Source organism: Corvus hawaiiensis, chromosome Z (genome assembly GCF_020740725.1).
Source record: "Corvus hawaiiensis isolate bCorHaw1 chromosome Z, bCorHaw1.pri.cur, whole genome shotgun sequence".
Taxonomy (NCBI): Eukaryota; Metazoa; Chordata; class Aves; order Passeriformes; family Corvidae; genus Corvus; species Corvus hawaiiensis.
This window is the reverse complement of record NC_063255.1, coordinates 8,628,249-8,654,568: the sequence shown is the minus strand read 5'-3', so window position 1 is coordinate 8,654,568 and position 26,320 is coordinate 8,628,249.

Sequence of the window (26,320 nt, the reverse complement as noted above, 5' to 3'; positions counted from 1 at the left end):
AATATGAACAAAAATTTTTACCCTACAGAGTGATTCTAAGAGGTCAGAGCCAGAGTGTATAGGGAGAATGGGAAGGATGAGAAAGAAATCCTTCCCACCCAGAGTAATACATGGATAAAGAAGTAAATGGACACATAACAGCACCCCTGCTAAGCACACAGTAGCGCTGCTGCATCTCTGCATTCTTCAGTAAACCTGGAAGAGCAGTCTATAAATCACTCTTCACACATAAATTTTAAAGACATTTAACATTGTATGAACAGGAATGGATGGATTCTTTGAACAAGGCTTAACCAGAGCAGGAAGTGGTTTATGCTGCTTTCAGCTTTTCCCTGTTAAATTGCCTATAGCTGCAAAGACCGTAGCACACACTGTTGATATTGCAGGAGTCTGATGACCCTCCAAATTCCTATGTCCTCTCATTTGGCTACAAGCCTGCTGCTGTCCCACATTTATTTCTAGGATGTCCCACACTCCCCTTAGTCTCTATTGCCCTTTAGTCCTACCATGGCCATAGAAGTTATTTTAGAGAATTCTGAACCTTTGCAGATTCAGAAGGGATTTGAAAATGCAAGACTTCTGTTACAAAATAAAAGTAAATCTTGGGCTTGTGTGTTTCAAGGAAATATACCTCTTACTGAATATATTTTTAATGCAATTATGTTACAAGTCAAAAACTGGGACAAAAGCAAGTCTTAGAAATATTTGTTTAATTAGAAATCTGTGACGAAAGGAATCACTGATATGTGATTTTCATGTTTTATCATGTCTTTACATAGCTTTTGTATCATAAATGTTTTCAAAAGACTGCACCATGCACCTTCTGAAGTTATTTCTGTATTAATTAGATATCTCTTTGCAAAATCTCACAGAAATACATGTTTCTGTGGCATCATTTACAATTGCTTTTGGATCAGAGAAGAAGGCAGTATTATGAAATCAAAGTTTCACCTTCATTTCTCCTGTCTTAGACTGGGAATAGAAATTCTTTCTTGTTGAACGCCTCACTTTCCCTCTGGAAAATTTTACTTATACCATCTGGCCTGGGAGAGGGTACATAGTTTCTATTCCGACCCTCCACTTAATCTCCACTGAGGTTGGAGAGGGAAATTTTTCTAGGGAATTGTCCTGCATAAAATCCATTCAAATACTAAATTTTGTAGAGGGAATGTAAAGGGCAGATGGGGAAAATGGAGGAACTTGTTGCCATACAATTTAAATTGAAATTAAGAGAATGTAGAAAATCAGCAATGAGAAACAGAACCAGCTTTTTTCTCCTTTTAGATATGGATGGCATTGGAGAAAAAGAACAGATTTTACTATAAATCAGGTGAATTTGTCAAGCCACTATATATATTATTCCATTACTGTATAGCTGGTGCAGTCTAAAAGGTTCTTTATTAAACCACTCAATGGAATAAATAGAACTGAAAACGTCAATTTATTATTCCAGTGTACTAGTGAATTACAACTCTGCCAAGAAGTTGATATGTTTTATTCCTTTTAATTGTTTTTTTTCCCCCAACTTCTTTATTTAAAAAATATATGCATGTGTTTGAGTAACCGTCTCTTTGAAAAACCAAAAATAAACCCTCAAAAACCTCCTAAAAAACCAACATGGCTGGGGTCCAAACTTTGAAATTAAATAAAATAAAATTAGAAGTCTGAGAAAGGACATTAATTATAAACTACAACATATTGCTATTACATGTCGAAAATAAAAAGTACCTTCTCCTGAAAATTATTCCTGTAAGTACAAATTATTTTCCTTGTCTTGGCAGTGACAAAATTCCACTTTAAAACAAGAAAAATCACAGAACTTTCCAAAATGCTTTACATTATTGTTGATGCACCATTTTAATTGCTTTATAAGCCTCTTCAGAATTACAACATTGTATCTAAGTAAACTGTTGTTATAGTCCCTCAAAAAGTTACCTGATGTGCCCACCAATGCACAAGGAAAGCTGAACTCTGTGTGTTGGGATGGATCTCTGGACATGTCATGATGGTATGTAGTGCTCCTAAGAGGACGTGTATCTCCATCTATTTTATCACCTCTGTTTTGAACCATATTTCATGTGCGGCAACACCTAAAGCCTTTTAAAGTGCTGTCCCAATAAGCCAGCATTACCAGAGTTTGCTATGCTCTGGGCAAGCTCTTAACACAGCCCAGAGTACCCTTACTGATAAATGCAGAGTGACTGCAGACTCAGCCTGATTTGAAGCGCTACGTTCCTGTTTACACTGAAGACCATCAGAATACGATCAGGTGTGACACTGGCTGTCCCCTGACAATGCCACTGTACCAGTGGCACAGTAAGGACTGGATGGATGGTCCTTCTCTTAGTTTGGGGTTTATTACCTCTTCAATTTTTTAAGGTTAGAGACAATTATGTTGTACATAAGAAAATTATTGTGCTTAAAATGAATCCTTTCTAAACATATCATAAGAAATGCTTCTCCAGCTTTCACCTTTCTTTTTTTTTTTTGGTCTTTAGGGACATCTTTCTCTGCTGGGGGTCGTGCCTCTGGATACCTAAGAACATAGTTATGATTTGATGAGCATGGTTATAATTTGATGGAGAAGGTGTCACACACACATACATGCATGCACATTCTTTTGTTAAAATACGTCACTGGATTCTGAATTGAACGACCTTGCTTTCAGAACACTGATGCCAAAATAGTACCCCTACTATATCATCCCTAAGCATGTCTTGCTAAATATTCAGATTGACAGAAATGACAGACATGCAGTATCTCTCCAGAATTGCCTTGATAACAACTTATATAATACCTAGAGCAGGAATAAATACATATACGAAACCACATGGCAAACTGCTCTTTTCATTGCTCCGGTTTTCAGTGGAATAATCTTTGTACAGAAGTTTTATTCTGTTCACTGATAATATTGGATAATAATTTGGATAATAATACTGGATAGCAGAAACTGATTTCTAAACTGTACTTTTAACCAAAACCAAAGTTTTTGTAAGAAGAAGCACTATTTTATACTAGAAATACATAAGTAGCTTTACTCAACACAACAGTTATCAACTGTGGTTTTTTATGTGAAGCCCTCCCTTCAGGAAATGACATCACAGTGATACTCAGTTATAGGTAATTTATTTATTTGTCATTTTCTTTTCCTGTGAGATTGGTTATACTGCATATTCTATGGTTATTTGATGCCACTGGTTACCCTGATGAGAGAGTGCAAATGAATGTACTTCTCTTTTGTGCCAGGAAAGTAGTGTTCTTTTATGTTCAGTAGCACAGCATCAGGCAGTGTTTCCTGGTTCATTTCTCAATCAGTCAGAAAAGCTGAGCCATTGTAAATGAAGTTATAAACGTTTCTGGTATTTTTGTACTGGAAAATTCAACTTTAATAGTTACAGGATACCGCCCTGAATCAGCTGCCTGCTTTCAGGGATCCACGTTGGATGGGATCTCTAATGCCAAAGAGGTCTTCCTCTTGACAGAAAAGATATAGCTGCTCAAAAAATAAATTATCACTATAGGCCATTAGTGAAAATAACCTGATTTTGTTTTACTTGCTGCTGTAAATATTTACTTTGACAACCTACTTTATCGAACTATGAGAATACAGTTTTGTGTATGATAAGACTGAAGGTCAATGCTTGTTTAATAAACTCTAAATAAAGAATTATGTGATACACTGTACACATTTCACATCCAGTGATGTATTAATGCATCATTGCACTCTGTATAATCCGCTCAAATGACTTCCTTTAAGGAGACAGAGATTGTTTCCCTTGTATCTTTTTTTTTTAAAACAATTTAAATGCACTATTGGTTAAATGCCAGCAATCCAGCTAACTTTTAAGGTGAATACTATATTAGATTTATTGGATTTTGTAATTTTCAATGTCTTAGGGACAAATGACGGATAAACAAGCTCACATTATATATCGAAACATAGTTTTAAAATAAATACCTGTTGATACTACAGTCAAATCTAATGCCAGAATTGACAAAGGCTCTTATTTGGAATACTGGCATAGCTTCAGTGTTTTTCCAAGCAGAAGTTTCACTAGGAATTGGTTTTTTTGTTCTGAAAGTCATTGAACGTGGACACATAAAGATATAGGCAGAAATAAATATTTATAAGCCACAGAACAAAACAGCTTTGAATATTTGACGTTGGATGAGAAATAGGTCCTCTGATTTGCATGGCTAGACAGAGGCAGGAATATAGAGCTAGATACAATTTTCTTCAGTGCTGAGTTGTGCTGCCTCTTTGCTTAATGTCATTAGAGTTTCAGCTACTGCAAAAGCAGATGCAAAGATAGTAAAATGGCCACTCCAGCAGTCTGGTCTGGGATATTAACTGGTTGAGTCCAGATATATGGATCCATCTCTGTATAGCTCCCAAAGCAGTCTCTGAATTTTTAAAATCTTTCTAGAACTATTCTATTCCTCACTGTCCCCAGTTCCCTGAGTATCCCTGAACTTGCAGCTCCTACTTTAAGAAACTACGTTCATTTTCCACCTACTGTTGAAATATTTCCTATTTTTTCTTATTTAGTAAAGAATTGTTTTAAACTCTTAATCACAAACATGACCTTAATTTAAAAGACAAAAGATTGATTTTGCTTCACTGTGAATTCATCAGGCAAAAGAATGCATAAGGGAACAAATGAGCATGTTCATAGGGCAGGAAAATGTAGATGTTATTCTTTGAACACAATTTCCATAGTTCAATAAAATGGAACCTATATTCTCTGTGTATATAATAAATACAATTAGCTCTCAACATTGCATGAAATTGTTTTCTTTCAATCAACCTAAGCTTACAGGAAGACTGTTGGGATGTGAACTAACTTGGAAAACCTTGAACTACCCAGGGCTGTAATTTCACAGCATGTCCCTTTCCTGTGACAACTTTCATTCTTCGAAAGAAGATTCTGCTTGTTCACATCACAGTTGGGAGGTGTTTACACAGACTCAGCTGTGCTGGCTGTAAACCAATCAGTTTAGATTTTGATGTTAAGTAGTAATAAGTAGTATCATGTAGGAAATTATAAAATTTCCCAGAATGTTCAGGACCAGTATTTAAACTTCATCTTCTGATCTTATTCAATTCTCCCGATATTAGCCCAGATCTCAGGAAGCAAGCCATCATTAAAACTGTGGTCAAAAAAATGGTGTTATTTTATATCCCTTTAGGACTGGCTTGCTGCATTAGCCCCATGATAATAATCACAGTAATTATGGGATATGAACCCAGGTATTCCATGATATTGGTGAAATGTTATAGTGTCATACTGTTAGTAAAAATTTATTATGGTATTAACTCAGAATGCTCACGGAAACCACTAAGAAGAACTTACATATGAAGGCGTATCTTTCTTTTAAAAGAAGTTCTTTCTGCCATATGGGGGAACAGGGGTAACACAGCCAAAAGAAAGCAGCACCAGTTTCTATAAGGAGCAATAAAGTCTGCTTCTCTCCTTCATCTTTTGAGAAACTGTAAGACAGTGAAAATCACAAAAAAAAATAACAAATGCATCTTTTCTGTAAGAAGTCTGAATCACTTATATCTAAGCCAGGAGTTGTTCATGAGAGTACATTTGATGTGGTAGGTGACCTAATTGTGTCCTTCCAGTAGCTGAAGGGAGCTGAAGGGAGCCTACAAGAAAGATGAAGGACTTTTTACAAGAGCATGTAGTGACAGGACAAGGAGGAATGACTTCAAACTGACAGACAGTAGGTTTAGATAACATATTAGGAACAATTCTTTACTGTGAGGGTGTGAGGCGTTGGCACAGGTTGCCCAGAGAAGTTGTGAATGCCCCATCCCTGATAGTGTTCAAGGCCATGTTGGATGCAGCTCTGAGTAATCTGATGTAGTGGAAGTGTCCCTGCTCACAGCAGGGGAGTGCAACAAGATGGTCTTTAAGGTCCATTCCAATCCAGGCCATTCTATGATTCTGTGCTGAATACTTTGTGAAGCTGCATAAAGGAAGGGTTCTCTGGTCTTGAGGTCTCTAGTATCTACGCAAACCTGTGAGAGTGTATGTGTGTGTGTGTGTGTGTGTGTGTGTGAAAATCTGTGTATACCTTTATCTTTGAGTGTGTGCGTTCGTGTGTCTGTGTCTGTGGATCATTTACTGTTTACTGTAGCGCTGATGCATCCTGAAGAGATGCAGAGCCTGAGAGGTTTTATCTCTTGTCAGAGCTCACTTCAATTAAATTAATGGATCCATTCAGTTCCCTCTTTCCTCTTTCAGCTGCATCATTGCCGAATACATTAAAAAGATCTTAAGTCTCAAGATGGTACATCATGGCATTAGCCACGGCACTCATTTCCCTCTGTCTTCTTTTTCTGTAAATCAAATAATTAATGAGATCTCTACCTCAATAGAGCACTTCATCAATATTTTGTAGCAATAGGAAAAAAAAGAGACACGCTTTTTGCTCTTGTAGGAGCTTTTATCTACAATTGTGTAGGATTTAGTGGGCAAATGCTGTAATTCTAAAATGACAAAATAATGCCAATTTTCCCCAGTTTCCTTTTAATTTCTGAGAAAAATTATTCAAAAATCTTAGCTACTGACTGCTTCTGTTGTAAAGATGGGTGTTTTTTGAATTTTAGGCTTGTAATAAAATTTAATTGAAAGTCTTTTATTGTGGAATATGTAATTGCAAAGGATTATATGACTAAATATCACAATTTAATGTTCAGTATTTCCATTCAATTAATAAAAAATAATTATACCGCACATAATGTCAGCTATTCTCTTCTCTTTACAAAGAAATTACTTACCTTGGCACCATTAACCCCTTCATGCTATTTAATCGAAGAGTTTCATACTTAGAATACAACAGAAAATATATTATAACATAGACAGTGGTGCAGAAATTTATCCCAAGGCTAAATAGCAGGTTTGCAGCAGACAGAGGCATTAGGTTTTCATCCTATGGTTCTAGTCTGATTCCTTTTATTCTTTTCTTAAAGAAAATTTTCGTTCAGAAACTTAAATAGTCTTTATGGTTCTGTTGTTGAAGTGACACTGATTATTGAGCTCAATACCAGGCCTCTTACTGAGAATCATGCACTGATTTGTAATTACTTTTTGCCTTAGGTTTTGAAAAAGGAATATAGTAATTTTAATTTAATGATTTGGCTGCAAACTGCATGTGAATGAATAGAGAACAACGAGAGGGAAAGAGTCAAACAGAGTCTTACTGAGTTGTTAAAATATAATGGCAATTTTTACTGAAGTGACAATTTCATTACATTAAATTAGAACAATACCTTTTCATGAAAAATATAAACATGCAGTACTGGCCTTCAAATGAGTTCCATTAAATATCACTACATTGCCGTGGTAAAAGTAGTGCATTCCTGCAGGATCGGCATAACTGAAACTGCAAAAGCACAGAAATGATAATAATGTTCCTTCTGCATGCTGATCTGCAGGAAGACAGGTCTCACAGACAAGACTCTGTGAACTACACAGCAGTTGATTTCTAGAAAACAGTAGTAGCACAATTGTTCCAGTCATTCCTTTTTCATTGCAAGGTATCTTTGGCTGTGTGTGCACTGAAATAGGCATCCTTCCCAGAGAATGACCTTTGGCCCCAGCACAGGTGTGAAGGGTGCCTAAACTCCAACCTGCTCAAGCCCATAGGCAGCTGACCTGGATCTGCTACAGCTTCCGTGTGTTGCCTCTGTGTCCGTGGCATGTATGTACAACCACAACCAGGTGCAGTTTTTCATCTTGAATTGGCTGAATCAATATAAAAAGACACAGAATAGCCTCTTGCAAGTGTATTTTTGCAGCAGTCAACTGAGACTGTGCTGCAGCACAGAAAGTATGTTTAAGACTTGGGGCTTTTGAGGACAGGAATTCTGTGGATAGCTTGGAAGAACAAGTGGAGGGGGCCAAACTTGATGCTGTTCTGTCTATACTGCTCAATCCCAAAAACAAATTATAGCCAAGATTAACCTACATATGTATTGCAGCCTTTATGGGTCCCAAATCTTTAAAATTTCTGCTATTAACATCTCATCTTAACCTTTGTTTGAGAAAACACAATGTAGGAAGAGAATATCATTGAATTAATATTATAGTTCTGTGTTGTGGTGGCAAAGTCCACTTTACACCCGCCACATTGCTTTTAAAGTGGCCCCTCTGTAAACCTCTGTGCTAGAAAGCTCTCCCTTTACCAAGATTCCACTGGTTACTGACTCTCTCCCACTCCCATCCCTTCTCCCATTGGCTCCTGTTATGTCACTCACCCTTGCCTCTGCCCCCTAGCCCTCAGACCATTGGCTTCTGATGCTTTGCCCGCCCCTGGGACGCTTTGGGATAAAACCACGTGCGCATTTTGTTCTTGGTTCTTTGTCCCTGCTTCCTTCGAGTGTGTTGGTTCTATTAAATGCCTCAGAACTGCATGCAGAGAACCCCTCTCGCCTCTTCATCTCTGGCTCGTGCTTAGACTGTGTGTGTGAGCAGCTGTTCACAACTACCCTGTGAGGGTGAGATTGTGTGCACGCGTGGGTGCTGGCAGAGTGCCGCCTAAGCGTCTCCACGAGGGACCCTGTGGAATAAACATGGCATCGATTCACCAAAGCCCTCTTTCATAGTTCTGTGTTCACAGCAAGAACTGGTTGCTTGGACTTAACGTGGAATGTAGTTCCTAGCTGGTGCTGCTAAAGGATTATCACTGTGATCAGTGTTGCACTTAGTAGTGAGGAAAGAATTGATTTCTGGCATGAATTTCTGGAACAGGTTGCCTTGTCTTTGAAGGCAAAATCTTCTAAAAATAACATAAAGTCCTTCCAAGATGCACATTCCACACATGTTTTGGTTTCAGTGAAATCTGGGGCACTGTGGTTTTGTCATTTCAGTGTTGGAAACAAAAGCACTTTAGATTTTGTCCTTGTGGCCCATGGAAATACTGACTCTGCTGTTGTATTTTTCTGGCTCACTTGTGACATTATTCAGCTAATCTAAAACTTTTTTTCATTTGAAATAGTTGTTCCTTTTGTCCTGGAGCAGTGTGTGGCAGCACTGACAGCTTGGATTGCTACTCTGGTTTTATTCCTGTCTTGGGCAAATGGATGATTCCCCATGTACTTGTTTTCCTTGGCAGCTATTTCAGAAGTGCCACTTATCTCCAGGAGACACTTGCAAGTGCTTCTGGAAACTTTCTTGTTGCTGTTGCACATTTTAGAATTTCTTAAAATGCCTAACACTAATAAATAAAAGCAGGGGGAAGAAAATACTGAAATAATGATTAGGATTTAGAAACAGGAATCTTTCTTTGAGTCAATTAATTAAGGCTATTAATTTTCACATTTTCATCCTTTCACTTATTTTCCATGTAAATAAATTTTTTTTCCAACAAACAATTTGTTAGTTAAAACATTCATATTGCTAAATGATTTAATAAAAATATAAATACTGCACCATACAAATAATGCCATACCTGTAAGATTTAGTGTATATGTAAAAAAACCCAAAAATACAATGTGCAGTTATCTTAGTGTTCACCTCCTGCCTCTAGTCATTGGTTAAAATCTAAACCAAACTGAAATCCTAAAAAAACATTAATATTTGTTTTGGAAGGTTGCCTTATTACTGTTGGATTACTTCTATCATTTGAAAATACTATTACAGATTCCTAAGCTGAAAAATTCTTCAAGAATTCATTGCTCTCTAAATTATAGCTTCCTTATTGTGCTTGCTAGATTTCATTCCTAACAAAACACAACCATTGAAACAATTCCTCTTCCAAGTTTCTTGAGATCACCAAGAAGTTTGTCAATGATGTGAAGACGTTATATTTATGATACACTGAGGTCTTGGTCTTGCTTTGTACAAATTTAATAGTGGTCTAAAGAAGGCATTAGAAAGATCACAAAAAGAAATGGAATTAATTTTACTTACTTGTTTTTCTGGCTTATTCAAATGCAGTTAATACTTTCTGAATGACTGGGGGAAGTTTAGCCTCTGATAAAAGCTCAGTGTCAAGGAACCACAGAAGTATGACTGACAAACCAAGTTATAACACTATCATGTGAGGTGCTACAGTTTTTGTGGGATTCAATCCTATATTACAAGGGTGTGGTTATCTGTTTACCCACTGCTTTTCTCATCCCATATTGCTCCCCACCACCACTTTTCCTTGCTTCTAGCCCTGGCCACCCCCTCGGGCTCTCTCTGTTGGTTCCTGTACCCCAGCTCTGCCCAGGGACCGCCCCTGAGCCCCTGACAAAACCCCGCTGCACGTGGATCACAAGGTCTCTCTGCCTCTGGGGTCGCCAGGACAAGATGTACCTGTTAAAAGATCCTCTTAAACCCTCATGGAGAGACCCTTCTCACCTCCTTGACCATCACTGGTCGTAAGGCTGACAGCTGCCGGAGCAAAACCGCGGAGCCGTCCAAAATGGACTGCGGGAGGGCAACCATGGTCACACTGCCCTGAGCAGCTCCGCTGAGCTCTCAGGGAAAGCTGCAGCTTGCTCAACCAAACGTAGCACTACAACAGAAGGGAATTATAAGAAGCAATTCTCAACCAGATAGTGCTCAAGGTATAACCACCAAATGGTACTGTGGATTGGGATCTTGTACTTAAACTAAATAAATCACTCATGCAAATAACTTTTCTTCAAATTTGTTGTTAAATATAATAAAGGTGTAGGAGATACAGGCAATACAAAATATCTGTATATCTGTATGTCTATATGTGCATGTGTATATACTTACTGAATTTTTTGTGCATATGTGTTTACTTACTGTAAATAAATGTTACTGTTTCCTTACTGTATTAAGCTGAATGGTTTTTTAATATGTATTACATTTTTCTTTAGGCATCCATTTTATAAAAAAATCTGACTATGTATAGTCACTCTCATCCACAGAAAGTGTACCTATGATCAATAAACCCCACATGCACATACAAAATTATCTGTGATTTGCTATATATACAGTGTCTGATAATGTCAAGCTTTTCACTTGGTGCAAATGCTTAAGCAAATAAACAGTGTGACAGCCACTTAAATCAGCTGAGGATCTGTCCAGGTGTCTGCAGATAGCAGCTCAATGTCACCACATGAAACACTAACCAGGATCATGCTGTCATTCTGGAGCTGACATCACTTAGGAATCATTTGCCTGAGTAAAATCACAGAGTCATAGAATAATTTGGGCTGGAAGGGACCTTAAAAATCATCTACCACCTTCCTGCCAAGGACAGGGACAACTTTCATTAGATCAGATCGCTCAGTGCCCCATACAGCCCGGCCTTGAACACTGCCAGGAGTGGGGTAGTCCCAGCTTCTCTGGGCAATCTGTTCCACAGCATCACCCCACTCACAGTAAAGAGTTTCTTCCTAATATCCAGTCTAAATCTACCCTCACAGAATCATCAGGGTTGGAAGATCACCTAGCACCATCATAATCAATGGTGGTAGTCAGTCTCCTAAACTATATCTCCAAGTGTCACAACCAGATGACTTTGCTTTAAGAGACTGATTCTACGACCTGAGCAATTTATTCCGGTGCCTAACCACTCTTACAGTTAATTCTGTTCTAAATTTCTTTACCCTGGTGCAACTTCATTTCCTCTTGTCTTTTCACTTTAAACATGACAGAAGAGACCAATCCCCACCTCACTACAACTTCCTAAATGGAGGTTGAAAGCAAGGAGATTCCCCCTGAGCCTCCTTTTCTCCAGGCTTTTCTCCCTGAACTGTTCCTCTTAGGACTTGTACTCCTGACCCTTCCTTCCCCAGCTCCATTGCCCTTCTCTGGACTCCCTCCAGCAGCTCAATGTCTTTCTTGCAGTGAGGGGCCCAGAACTGGACACAGCACTCGAGGTGTGGCCTCACCAGTGCCCAGTACAGGGGGACAATCCCTGCCCTGGTCCTGCTGGCCACACTATTGCTGATCCAGGCCAGGATGCCCTTGGCCTTCTTGGCCACCTGGGCACACCCTGGCTCATGTTCAGCTGCTGTTGACCAGCACTCCCAGGTGCTTTTCTATTGAGCAGTTCTCAAGCCACTCTGTCTCCACATTATTGCACTGCCTGGGGTTCTTGTGACCCCAAGGGCAGGATCCAGCATGTGGCCTTGTTGAAACTCATGCTACTGTCCTCAACACATCGATCCCATCTGTCACGGTTCCTCTTATAGCTTAAATCTGTTAAGTGCTAGTCCACTTATACTGCTGCAGAATACCCAAAATACCTGTAAGAGACTTTTATATAGACTTCAGGTTTATTGCACCATCAGTAGAATAGTATAAACTTCATAAGACTATGTGTATACTCAAGAGAATTCTCTGTCTCAGTAGCAAATTCAACCACAGAGAGCTATTTTCTTGCTCCCTACTGGTTCTTAAGCTCTTCCAAAAAATTGGGCAATCATTCCTTTGAGTTTGAGCTCCAGATGTGGACCTAAATATTAAATCTGTCACAGAACCTAGGTGTCCTTATCAAACATAATTTTGCATGATAATTTTGCTATCGCCCTATAACATCCCGTACCTCCAAATCCAAATAGCTGTATTTTTCTTTACACTCTTTTGAGCTCCCTTTTCATTCTGCATTCTTAGTGCAAAAGCATCTTCTTTGGCTACTGGACAAGAAAATACAATACACTGTTGTCTCACATGGTTAAAATGCAGCTGTGCATTGCAGTGTAGGTCTCTGTGTCCAGAAAGTGCAAAAGTCTGGGTAGCTGCAAGTAAAAGTGACTATAAAGACAAGAAATCTTGATCAATGCACACAGTTACAGCTTTGTGCACAGTGCAAGGTCTAATGACTTGATGTGCTGCAGAGTCATTGTGGTGACAGACCCAGTGTGAACACATCTCTTTTTAGGACAGATAGATCCTTTTTCATTCCTTTTTCCATTCCTATTACAAAGAATTTGTACTCAGGGCTCTTATGGGTCGCCTCAACACAAATGCTAGATAATAAGAAAATAGACAGCTTGAACTGTGCTTTAACCAAGAGGGGTCATCTGGGTGGTAATGGGATCCCCTGCCATAGCTGTGTTTGTGGTGTAGAACAGATTAGTGTAGGATAGGAAAATGCAGTGAATCTGGAGCAAGATGGATACAGCTGCACATACCTGGCACACGGGTTTCTGCGGTTTTATATGACTGCCTGACAATAAAAAACCTGACTTTTTAGAGGATCCACAGAGTTGTTCCACAGAAAAGTGACATATCCTCTGAACTAACAATAACAGTCTTCTCCCCCATAGTAGGCTCTGTGTTTGGGCTACAGCCACTACCCCGTCTTTCCTGCAGACCGAGACAGTATCAAGTTATCCACCCTTTCAACAGCTCCATGGTAGAGGTATTGAATTAGAATGAGGTAGCTACAGGTGGCAGCAGCTACTAAAATATGGGGGGGGGGGAGGGGTCAACTTTGTACTGACTCTATCTTTTTGTTTGTCTGTTTTATTCAAGCTGCATCCTGATGATAAAGTTTCATTGTATTGTGGAAAGGTATTTTCCAAGTTCTTTTTTTCCCAGTAAGTGCTGGGTAGACTTCCAATATCACGAATTTTTAACCTCATTGACAAAGATTGCTAGTATCTTTAAAAAAATGAAAATGCATTGCATTATGAAGGAAAAAGGAAAATAAAAAGGATTTAAAAAATAACTTAGCCCTTTCAATTAAAAGGATCTAAAAAAACTCCAAGCTTATTGAAAAAGCTTGTTGTAGATGTAATACAAACAAAAGGAAGGCATTCAAATTCTAACAATACTGCTGGGGCAAATGTTTCTGAAGTAAATTGTAGGGAGATCAGGTGATATACAAATATACATCACAAATAGGCCAGGTTGCTTTATGATTGGTAGCAGTTACATAATGGATAAGTAGCAGTTACCTAGAAATCTCAAGTATAAAATAGTAAAAGCACTGTTCCTGCCTCTTCTCTTCTGTGAGTGTACACAGCCCAATCTAAGCAGCATAGTACTGGCTTTGAAACTTAACAAGAAGGTAAAAGTTTGAATAGGTATTCAGTGAGTGAAAACATACAAAGGAGCTCACTTTCCTCATGCAACATATATGAGTGAAAAGTTGTTAGGTCTGGAAGGTTAGTACCAGAGACTTGGTTGTGAATTATCAGTTTGGCATCTTAGACAGTATGGCACCAACTTGTTTCTGCTATCTGTCCATTGCTGATGTGCCATGCATAATGATCATCAAAGTTAAACCCAATGAGATTATTGGCCAATGAGATTATTGGTGGATCAAGATACCTCTCAGTCAAAAGTAGTGAATGATGTAGTCCTAATATTTTAAAGAGAAGATATATTTTTGTCAGATAAATTATAAGCAAAAGCTTTTTTTCTCTTTCATTTGTTGCATACTAGTAAATGCATCTAAGCAAACATTTATTTCTTTCCATCTTTGGAGCTGTAGCTATGATGTTAATAGCTGACAAGGTTGTTCGGCACATATGCAGGATAATTTCTTGTGGTACTTTTGCAGTTGACCTACCAGGTTGTTTTACCTAAATACCTGCAGGTTTTTTTAAATAATGTCTATCATCCTGCAAAGGAAGACAGCACATCTGTAATTATGTAATAATTATTTATAATTTAATTGTGGCAGATAGGAAAAAAAGACTCATCTTGTCAGGCAAGTACCTAATATTACACAGAAACAATCAAGAACTGAATTAATAAATGCTGCTTTTAATAAAGTAAAGTATCCCAGCACTATTACCAGTAATTTTGTTGTTGCACATATTCTAGGCCCAAGGAATTAAAACAAAAAATTAAAAGGCAAAGAAAACCTTAAAAAAAATTAACAACTTATGCTATTTCATCTTGATGAAATAAAAGGGAATACACTTTGTGTAAAGTGTTTTTAGAAGTAGCAAAACATAGGGAATGGCCACTCCTTAAGAGGGAAAGTATAAGGATTTAAATTCAAGGGTAATTCATAAAAGAAACTTTAGCTTTTCAAAACAGAGCATGTATTCAGATGGCCTGGTGTGAAATAGCATCTTGCACTGGCTTGCTTTCATATGGTAAGTAACTAACCTTGGTTTGGTGGTGACAAGTGTAGACCTTATGGTTTTCACTGGCAATTCAATCTGAAATGATGGGAAAGTGTTCCTTCATTAGTCACTCAGCAATTAATACCCTGAATGTGATGCATTCTACTTCCTCATCACCTATATTTACTAAAGTAATTAACTAACTATAAAGCAAGATGGAGAAATAACTCTAGTATCTAGTTTGACATCTAACCTACTTCACAAAACTGGCATAAAAGCTATTTGTAAAGCATTGACTAGTACCCTGTACAGGAAATTTCACTAGTTGTAGGGACTCTGAAAAGAGAATGAATGCAAAGCTTAGATGCCGATTTTTCTATTGTAATTATATCTAAAAAACACCTGTTGATATCCTTGCTTCAGTGAGTGTTTCTGTATTTTATACCTAAATACAAGTTACAGCAACTTCAGCTGTAACTGCTGAGAAGCCTCTTGCCCTGTCTGTTTCTAGACTTGCTCATAAACTAAGCTAATATTCCTTGTGCAAGCTCAATAGAAAGGTTTGTTGGGCGTGTAGAAGTATTAGCACCCTGTGGCTCAAGGGTATCAAACATGAAAATGACTTTGCAGAACCCCTACAGGAAACCGTCATACAGGTCTCAGGAAAAGTCACCTGGCCTCATCATGAATACATCTTCAAAACATATCTGCCATGTCCTGCACTGAGCATGTAGTGACTAACAGCAGTCTGTGCTTTTTGGTAGCACTTGATTCTTTTCCTTTACAAACTTGTGTCCTTGATTAAGTCAAACAGAATTATATGAGGGTAGAAGGGTAGGGCAGGGCTTAAAAATAATGTCATATCAACCCCTCTGCCATTGACAGGGATGCCATTCCCTAGATCAGATTGCTCAGGGCCCCATCCAACCTGACCTTGAACACTGCCAGGGATGGTGTATCCACAACTTCTCCAGTCAACCTGTTCCAGTGCTTCATCAGTCTCTGAGTAAAGAATTTCTTCCTAACATTTAACCTAAACCTGCTCTCTTTTTATTTTAAAACCATTGCCCCTTGTTCTGTCACTATCTGCCCATGTAAAAACTCCTTCTCCCTGCTTTTTATAAGTCCATTGAAGGTACTGCAAGGTCACAATGATGTCTCCCTGGAGCCTTCTCATCTCAAGTCTGATCAACCCCAACTCTCAGCCTGCCTTTGTAGGACAGTTGCTCCATCACTCTGATCATCTTTGTGGCCTCCTCTGGATCTTCTCTAACAGGTTCATGTCTTTCCTGTCTTGAGGACCCCAGAGCTGGATGAAGCACTCCAGCTGGGATCTCACAAGGGCAGAGTAAAGAGAGAGATCCATCTTCATTGATCTGCTGGCCACCTAGCTTTTGATGCAGCTGAGGATGCAGCTAAACCTCAGGGCTGTGAGTGCACATTGTTGGTTCATGTCCAGCCTCTCATTGTCCAACAGCATTCCCACATCCTGCTCCACAGGGCTTCTCTCAGTAAGTTCTTCTCCCAGTCTGGGCTCATGTCTGGGACTACCCTGGCCCAGGTGCAGCACTTTGCACTTAGACAGGATGAACTTCACAAGGTTTCTTGTGGACCCACTTCCCAAGTTTGACCAGGAACCCCTGGATGGCATCCCATCCTTCTCTTGTGTCAACTGCACCACTCACCTACATGCCATCTGCAAACCTGCTGAGGGTGCACTTGATCCCACTGTCTGTGTCACTGATAAAGATACTGACAGGCACTGGTCCCAAGGCAGAGCCCTGAGGGACACCACTCATCACCAGCCCCCACCCGGACGTGGACCCATTGGCCACAACTCTTTGGCTGTGTCCATCCAGACAGAACAGTCCACCCTTATCCACAGAACAGTCCATCCTTCAAATCCATATTTCTCCAATTTGGTAATAATGGTGTCATGTGGGACCCTGTCAAAAACCTTCTCTGGTAATTTAGGGAGATGACATCAGGTGACCTTCCCTTGTCTATTGTTGCAGTCACTCCATCTGTAGAAGGCCACCAGCTTGGTCAGGTACAAACTGCCCTTGGTGAAAACACGCTGGTTGCCTCAGATAACCTCCTAGTCTTGCATGTGCCTTGACATTGTTTCCATAAGGATGTGCTCCATGACCTACCCAGACACAGAGGTGAATGTGACAGGTATGTAGTTGTCCAGGTCTTCTTTTCTCCCCTTTTTTTAAAAACAGGAGCCATGTTTCCTTTTCCCCAGTCACTGGGATCCTCATCTGAGGACCATGAATTTTCAAATACCGTAGAGAGTGACTTGGCAACAACATCAGCCAGTTCTTTCAGGACCATGGGACGCATGTCACCCATTCCCATAAACTTGTGGCTTTTTCTTTAATTGGTGAGCTAATTCTTCTCGTAACCCACGTGCAGTATAAGCAATGAATGCATAGGTTTCCTAAACACACAGCATCTCAGCTCTTTCTTCAGATGCTCTTGCTAGTCTTGGAAAGTGTTGAAAATCACCCGTAATCGGATGTTCTGCTGACTCAGTTTTTCATATAAGCATTCAAACCTCTGTGATTTCTGCCAGAATGACCAAGCCTAAATAAACAACATAGAGCAGCAAAACTGAATGAATAAATTTTAGATCTGCCCCAGCCCTTTTGAATTCTCTCATCATAGATCTGAACTACTATTCAAATCAAGGTTCCCATCAGTCATTTTTAATTAAGGTAATCAAGAACTTATTTGTCTATAAACAGCAAAGGTACCAAATTTTAATTTCTGGTAACCCCATTTTGGAATTGGCAGGCCTTCTATGTTCAAACAATTCTCTTCAATTTAATTTCCTACCTCTTTGAGGTCTTCCATCTGAATTTTTGACTCTTTACACTATGAATATCTGTGATCATTTTAATGACTGAGGAAATCATAAACATTTAAGTATGTATCCAGCAGAATTATTTTGTTGGATATGATTTTTTTGTTCTAGAAGAGACATAGCGGATAAATAATTCTCAGATTGAAGACCTCAACCAAATTTCCATTTCTGTCTCCAGTGTTTGATTTTAAATACCTCAATATCATACAACAAATACTAAGGCAGGACCTAATGGGTGTAATTGTAATAGATTTTTTTGCAAGAACACATGATAAATATTATACTGATATTTAATTTGGATTAAAATCTACTGAACTCAGAGAATATTCAGTAACCCTGTACATCAGACTTCCTTGAAAAAATCAAGAGATGGAAAGTCCATCACTTCTATGATTTTTCAAATGTCTGAAGTCTTTTTTATAGTCACAGCTTTTTTTCCACTTTACACATCTGATTTCAGCTTCCAGCTACCGTTTTTTATTGTACTTCTACCAGCTAGATTAAGATATCACTAATATCTGTTTTCCAACCTGTAATCAAATTGTTATTCAATCTTCTTTCTGTGAAGTTAAACAGACAGAGCTCTTAAGAGTTCTTCTCCTATACGATATCCTCTACAGTGTAATTCTACAGTATCTTGTCTGGTTCACTACCTTTTCATGTAGTTATCCAAGAATTAAGTCTTGCTATAGCTATGTTCAGGTCTCATCTACCATAAACCCTGGATTTTTTTCCACAGTCACAATAATTGTAGAATCAAAGTTTATCTCATGAAGATGCTGCCTGTGTTCACTATTCATTGGCAGATAATTCTATCCTTGGGTGTATTAAAACACCTACTGGATGAGTTGTCCCAGTTTACTTGATGACTAATTATGGCTTCCTGTCCTCATCAATATTAAAGTCTATCATCTTTGTGTCATCTTCAAATTTTAAGAGCAGGGATTTTACATTTGCTTGCAGATCGTTTGTTAAAATGTTGAGTAGCACTGTGTCTTTGTGGAATCCCAGGGCAAAATCCTCATTTGACAATGATTTGCCTTTGACAAATACTTTTTGAAAACCATCTAATAACCAACTTTTAATATGTGTTTTATTGATAGTGCATAAGTTTCTCAAGTCGTGTGATATTAACAAAAAAACTGTTAAAAGTTTATGACCTTTTATGTCTCTGTGGTTATCTTTTTCAACCAAACTGTAATCTTATCAAAAAAGGCTATCATGGTTGTTTGACAGGCCCTATTTAAAGAGGGAAAAAAAAAGAAAAATCACTCTCAGGTCAACAAGCATTAAGCATATGGCAGTTCTTCAATCCTTCTTTAATTGAATACCTCTTCAACTTTTCATGCCACTTAATCTAGCATACTGATACCCTGTCAGGTCTGAGCTATCACAGTGGAGAAGCTCACTGAAATTTATCAGCTCTCCATCAAGTAATGAATATAGCAAAATTAAACATTTGGTCCTATGAATAAGCTAGCAACATTTTCTGATATATAGGTCCTAGAAAGCTTGACACCATTTTTTCTTTTCTTTAAATCCTGGAGTTTAAACTCCTTCTTCCTTATCATAATTTTTAAACTTGAATACCAAAAAGAAAGTGAAGTACCAAGAAACATCTTTTGCTTTGAAAATTTGAAAGCCATTATGAACCAGTTTTAAGTGAATATACTCATCATCATGAATGATTTCAGGTTGATCAAGTAACCATTTCTTGAGAAATCTGGAAACTCTTAGATGAATTCCAGATTATGTGGTTGTTATCTATTCTTGGTAAATGAAAGAACTTCAGAGAACTGCTACAATTCATTCCACTGTTTAAAAGAATAAGGCATTTTTATACCATCAAATACATGAAGCTATTGAAGATTTCACTTCTGATTGGGTAGGAGAAAAGCCTATCACATATTTGAGAAAAGGCTAAACTTCTTCTGGGAATTTACATTCAGTGCCTTGAAAAATACATGCCATTAGAAGGACTTTTTAAGGCCCACTGTGAATTTAATAATAATGCAGAATAGCATAAAAATGTGACTGTAAAAATCTCCAAAATCTGATAATAGAAAGAACGGGAGAAAGTAGAAGCAAATTAAGACTATGTTATTTGAAAAGAACTTCTGTCTTAAGAGGCCTAATCTCCCTGCATGTCTAAATAATTAAACACAAGGTGCTTTTCAGGGATTAATGATGAATTTCACTTCAGTTCACAAGGTAATTGTAAGTGCTAAAGAGTATAATAGAGAAAAGAACTGAGGTTTATAAAAAAACATAAAATAATTCTGTGTAACCCTGCCTAGTGTTTATGTCATCAGTTAAATTAAATGTGACAGGACCAGTAAGTCTGGAAATTTTCAGTATTTGTGAAATTGCCTTGAAGTATTTTGTCTCTTTAGAATTTTTTTTACCCCGTTGCTGAAAGAAGCTGACTCCATGTTAATCCAGCTTGCTTTTATAACAGCAGTTTTGAATAAAGATAACATATGCATATACATATTACCTTCCTATGGCGACAGTAATGCCTCTGTGATCTGGGCCACTTGTCCTCTCACTTTGGGAAAATAATTCCAACTGGAGCACAGGAATCCCATTTTATCAACATAGGTGTTGCCGGAGAAAGAATCAACCTCTTCAGGGAACAGAGCTGCTTCTGGAGAGTTTTCAGTTGGGAAGTGCCTTGCACAGAATATTTATATGGGTAAAAAGATGGGAAAGGAAACACACATTCTTGCTAGCAGGGAAAAATTAGGTAATAACAAAAAAAATCTATAATATTTATGGAGATGGGCTATTTTAGTGAGAGGACAAGACAGTTCTGAGTGGCTGCTGTAAAAGCCAGTCATTTTCCATCTATATTTGATAGATATCTATATATCATATATATATATCATGATAGATATATATCATGATAGATATCATGATCCATCTATACCTGATCTATAGCTGATATCAAATGCCAAACATACCGGTCACCTAATTTTTGTTATCATAAACATGGATACACTATTATGAGGATTTGTCACAGATCAGGATCAATATACATTATATTATCCTTGTCAGTAGTACCAAGGTACTAAGTCCATATGTGGGGATATCTGTCGTCCTTCCCCTTTCTCCAGTCCTTCCCTACTCCTCTGCTGCTATGCTGGTAGTTCAGGTGTCCCACTCCCTTCCTGTGGAAGCTGGTTGTCTGCCTGCTTTAGGACACTGAATGGGATTTGGATATGATCTCAGCCCACTCCCGTAAAAGTAAACTGCTAGTAAGCTTCTGGCAGAGTTCTAGCCTGACCCAAGTGCTGCTCATACCTGGAAAAGCTCTGGATGATGATTCAGATATTCTCAATAACATTTATGGGCAGGTCACTTATTTTATAGTGAAAGGAAACTTAGATACAGGCCATGGCATTTGAATTTTGGGCCAGAAGACCGGCACTGACACCCCAGGGTTTACATGAACAGCTACTCTTCCTCACTTCCAGGATGTCTCTGTGAAGAAGGAAACAAGAAGTGGAGATATGTGGTGTGTCCACTCTCAGTGTGTCCATCCAAATACTGTGGTGTTGCCTTCTCCTGCCCACTAGTGTGCCTGACCTGAGAGCAGGTGGGTACCTGGGCTGTCTCTGGCACCAGGTGGTAAACCCACAGTGTCGCTCAGGGACAGGGAGTGAAACAGAGCACAAATACACAGTTCAGAAACACTGAGCTCCAGGTTTACAGCTTTCAGAAATTCAGAAAGAGTAAAGCACATTGCAGCCTTCAGGTAGAGCCTTGATGCTTTTAATAGAGATCTGCAGAAGTGAGGACAGTTTCAGGGTCAACAATTAGCCAGAAGCAAAAGCTGAAGACAATACCAAGAGACAAAGACCCAAGGAGAAGACAGGGGATACAGATGTGTTTGCTCAAGGTCACACAGGAATTCTAGAGCAGGAAATTCTAGGAAGAGAACTCGGATTGTGGGTATTAGGCCTGGTAACCCTCATGAACTATATCTCTCCTCTGCATAGTGCCTATAAAAGTAAGGACTGTGAGAAATATTACAAGAAGGATTAAGGCCATCAAGAGGATATTTGCTATGTAAGCAGACCTTAACAAGAACAATACCAGCAAGTATATTAAAAACATTGACCATTTAAGTTGCCCAAGTACATCAGAAAATTTATCCAAATTCATTGCTACTGCAATTACATTTGAAGCGCAGGACAATTTTGTCTTTGTAAATGTCTAAACCGTCCACCTCCCCTGTAATAATCACATTAAAAATATATTAAATACAACACATTCATCTTTCAGTTTAATAGCCTATTAATCTCTCAAGGAAAAAAAAAGAACCAAGCCACTATACAACTTTTATTTCAAGAGTTTTTTTCACTTCTTCAATGAAAGTTGAATAATACATCCTTCTCTGAATGACACCATATAAACGACTATCTGAAATAACTTATGATTCTACAACCATTTATTTCATGGCAATGAAGACAAAATTAGGAGATTTTGAATACTTTACAAGAAAAATTCAATACTAAAGTTTTCTCTCAAATATAGTAGCATTTAATTTATGACTTCCTAATGTGCTTGAAATCCATTTAAGAAAAAAGACTGAAATTTATATGCATATATCTAATAACCAGATTAAACTCTGAGCATGGTAGAACTGTCATATATAATAGCTGTAAAATTACAGTTACGCAGTAGATGCATCATGCATAATAACCTTGGGCAAGACTCAGATGTGGAATTTTGAAGTACTTACTTTCCAGAGCTCACTAGGAGTATTTAGTGAAGTGAGTGTTTAGTCACACCAAAATGCAGCCATTTGCTAGCCTGCAGAGTCTGTGGACCAGAGCTGCAGGATGGACTGTGGTTCTCAGTCATACTTTCCTCAGTCCCTTTCAGGTTTGTACTGATGGTCAGAAAACATGGTTTGCTATGTGCCCTTACAAGAGCATGGTTGCAACCAGACTGGTGAGCGCAGCATTTTCGTTAGAGAGGGGAGTTTAAATACAGTCCCAGGATGCTCTAGGAACTAAGCCTGTGCCTGCCATCCTTGGGTGCATGCTGGATCTTCTGTACTATGAAACGAAAGATTGGGCTCTTCTCATCTGACCCCATTTTAAAGGCAGCCCTTTGCAGTAAGTGTCGTCACAAAGTATAGGATACTGCTAGGAAAGAAATATGGCACTGCGAGTCCCCAGAGCACATGGAGATCCAGATTTGTCCACTGGGGGAGATTCCTACAGCTGCATCCAGGATGCTCCTCACATCTGCTCTGTGCTCCTTTCTAATACAACCTTTTCTCTAACCTCAGGCATCCAGATTATAAACTATGAAAGGCTCCTTTAGGACTCAGCACTGAAAGTCATGGTATCCCCACATTGAGTATGTTCCAGATCTGGTCTTTTCATAGCAGAATGGTGTAGTCATTACAAAAGGTAAGCAGTGTTTTCTGTGAGTCCTTAGTGACTGCTTGTTCAGTAAGTTTTGTATTCACATTGTCAGAGTTGCTCCCACCATGTATTAATCTTTCACCAGAAATTATATCCTTTTCATCACTAACTGCAGTGCTCTCTATTAAGAAGCACTCATAGAAGATATCCATCCAAGCACTCCTTGAAAGAGCACCCTAAGAAAGGAGTTGTTCTCAAGTTAGACTAAACTGTTTGTTTAATAAAGTAGAAGCTGATACCACCAACACTTAAACAAGGGAGGAACTTGAAACACCTTTGGTGAATTCCAGAACTCCCATTGGTCTTAATTAGGACAACTGAAAGAAACTGTTAATTTTGATCAGCTGATGAAAGGTGCTGCTGTCACAATCAGTCAGGCTTTTGGAGTTCAGTTTTCAACTTTTTCAGTATTAGGCAGTCTCACACAAAAGATACTGTTTCCCTGAAAAACTATGTGTATCTTTTCTTTTTTATTAGGGATTATATAGAGTGTTATGAGACCAGAACATATGTTAAATCTTGTTTTATTTCTGGATAAAGATTCTTTGTTTTATCAAGAAGAGACAGAATTTAATAACTAAATCTATGCAAAAAAATAATTACACTTACAAAAAGTAGTTCTAAAAAAGCCTACTGAGTAATCTACTAGTAACATTCAAGACATTTAATTTCTTGGATACCTATTTGTTGTAAAGGAACAGACTTAAAACTTCTGTTTACGTATTCTGATGTTCCAGGAACATTTGAGACCTTGAAATGTACCTGATGTGAGGATTAGGGTTTTTTTTTTCCTTTGACTTCTTCAGTTAAACACTTTTTTTTTCATGTAGCTCTTTTTCCTCACAAGACATATTTTTGTGTAAAATATAATCTGCTGCGTTTTGACCACTTGTAATACATTCAATTGAATAGATTTTCCATGGAATCACCTACTTTGGTATAATAAGAAAGATCAAGTCAGTGTAGATGTGACATGAATTGTTGTCTTCTTTAAACTGCAAAGTACTTATACTTTGTACTTTGTGCTTATAAGTGATATGTAGATTGTTAGAAAAAGTAATTTAATTCTTGAATTGCTTGCAAGGTTAAAAAAGAAGCATCAAATCGCAATTAAATCAAAATAAAAGCTACCCTTTTAGATTATAGTTATGGATTCTCCAGAGGTAGCCACAGATTCCTCCCATTTTAGAAACAGCAAGCAGCAATGTAGTAATCCAGTGAGAGTCAGAATAGTAGTTAATGCACATGGGAGTAGGTATTTGTGCTCTGAATGTTCTGAATAGATTCGGAAACAATGGTGAACTCATGGGTAAGACACATGGAAAATTTAAATGTAAAAATTTACTCCACTGTCATCCAAAGAAAGCCTTGGGGGAAAAAAAAAAGAACCATAAGAAAAAAGAAACAAAGAACTATAAGAAGGACGTAATGAAAGTGCTGGAATTGCCTAGCTTAGCTATGTTCCTGCTTGAAATGTTTTTACAAGGGCATCCTTGTTACCAGAGTAAAAAAAAAATCGTAAATGTTAACTGGAAATCACTTTCCTTCATCCCACATCTTTGCCCTCAGTAAATGAAGACAGGATGAACAGCTAAAATTACTAATTGGTTTACTGATCAGTTGTAGTTTGTTCGATTGATTTGCAATTAATTCTGGTTTGTGGTGCATAGAAGAGGAAAGTTGGCGCCAACCTTTGAGGCAGCTGATACTCAATATCCTCCAAGAGAGCTGTGGGTCAGAATATCAATAATCTGTTTTGAAGCAGCTCCTGAATGTATTGAGACTGCATCTTGTGCATTCGTAAGAGCTCTAGGGAATAAAACAAAATCTGCATTTTGTTAATAAATATATCTCTCTGTGAAGACTTTAACCTTGCAATTCATATATAGTGCCATTCTGATTTCAGAAAAGTGTAAGTACTTTGTGTAATCTGCAATACTATTGGTGCTTTTAGTGATACTTGCTTATATCACAATGTTCACTTTTTCAGGCTTTTTGCGGATCAATGGCAACTTAAAAGAAAGTACAGGTTTTTCTTCACTGATACTAAAAAATTTTATTATCTTCACTGATAATAAAAAATTATGGAAAGTAATCCTGGTAAGAACACATATACATGCACAATGTCTGAGAGGTAAATCACTTATTTTGAGACATATGGGACCATATGTCTCATGTGTGTAGAGACATACCTATGACCATGTATGTTTAGAGTACAGCTGATTTGTTTCAATTGGGAAAACAGTTCCTTTAATTAGAAAAAAAGCAAAACCAGAATATATCTGAAGACAAAGAGATTAAGAATCCAAGCATAGATTATCCAAAATGGAGTCAGGATGAAGCTCATGTTCAAAATTATTGTCTCTTCCTCCTCTCTATTTGGTCATATCTGTAACGTGACATCAGATATTGTCTTTTAAGAACCTGATTTAAATTTCACTGTAGTATTCACTTGGTATAAAGAATCCTTTCCTGGATGTCTTTTACACAGTGTAACACTTTATGCTTGAAGTGATTTTCCAGATAATAATATTCTTTTCCTCTGATATAGTAGATTGCTTATTCTCCTATCATTACTGTAAGCATCCTCTTCCTTGGTGCAATATGCAAATTTTTATTTCTTTTTCAGTTTGCCTATTTAATATAAAAATCCCTGGACCCTTTCTAGAAAATGTGTCCTCTTCTGTACCTTTCAATTAAATTTATGGGGATCTTTACTTTATCTTTTCCTAGTACCCCAAATTCGAGTGAAATTTTTCTGAAAAGACTTTTCAATTTTTTTTTTTTTCCTCTTCAGACCTCAAAGGAATATCTATTGGTTGGATTTTATGTGGAAAACATGTTAGGAAATCATATTGATGCCTTCTTATTGTTGTATAAATGCATTTTAATGCATACAAAGCCTAATTTTTCATTTCAATATTTGTGCAAACAGTGTAATTCAAACCATGAAAGTGCAACTTATTTTAAATTTAGAAAAAATATTTTTCAAATTAATGTTTAAAGACA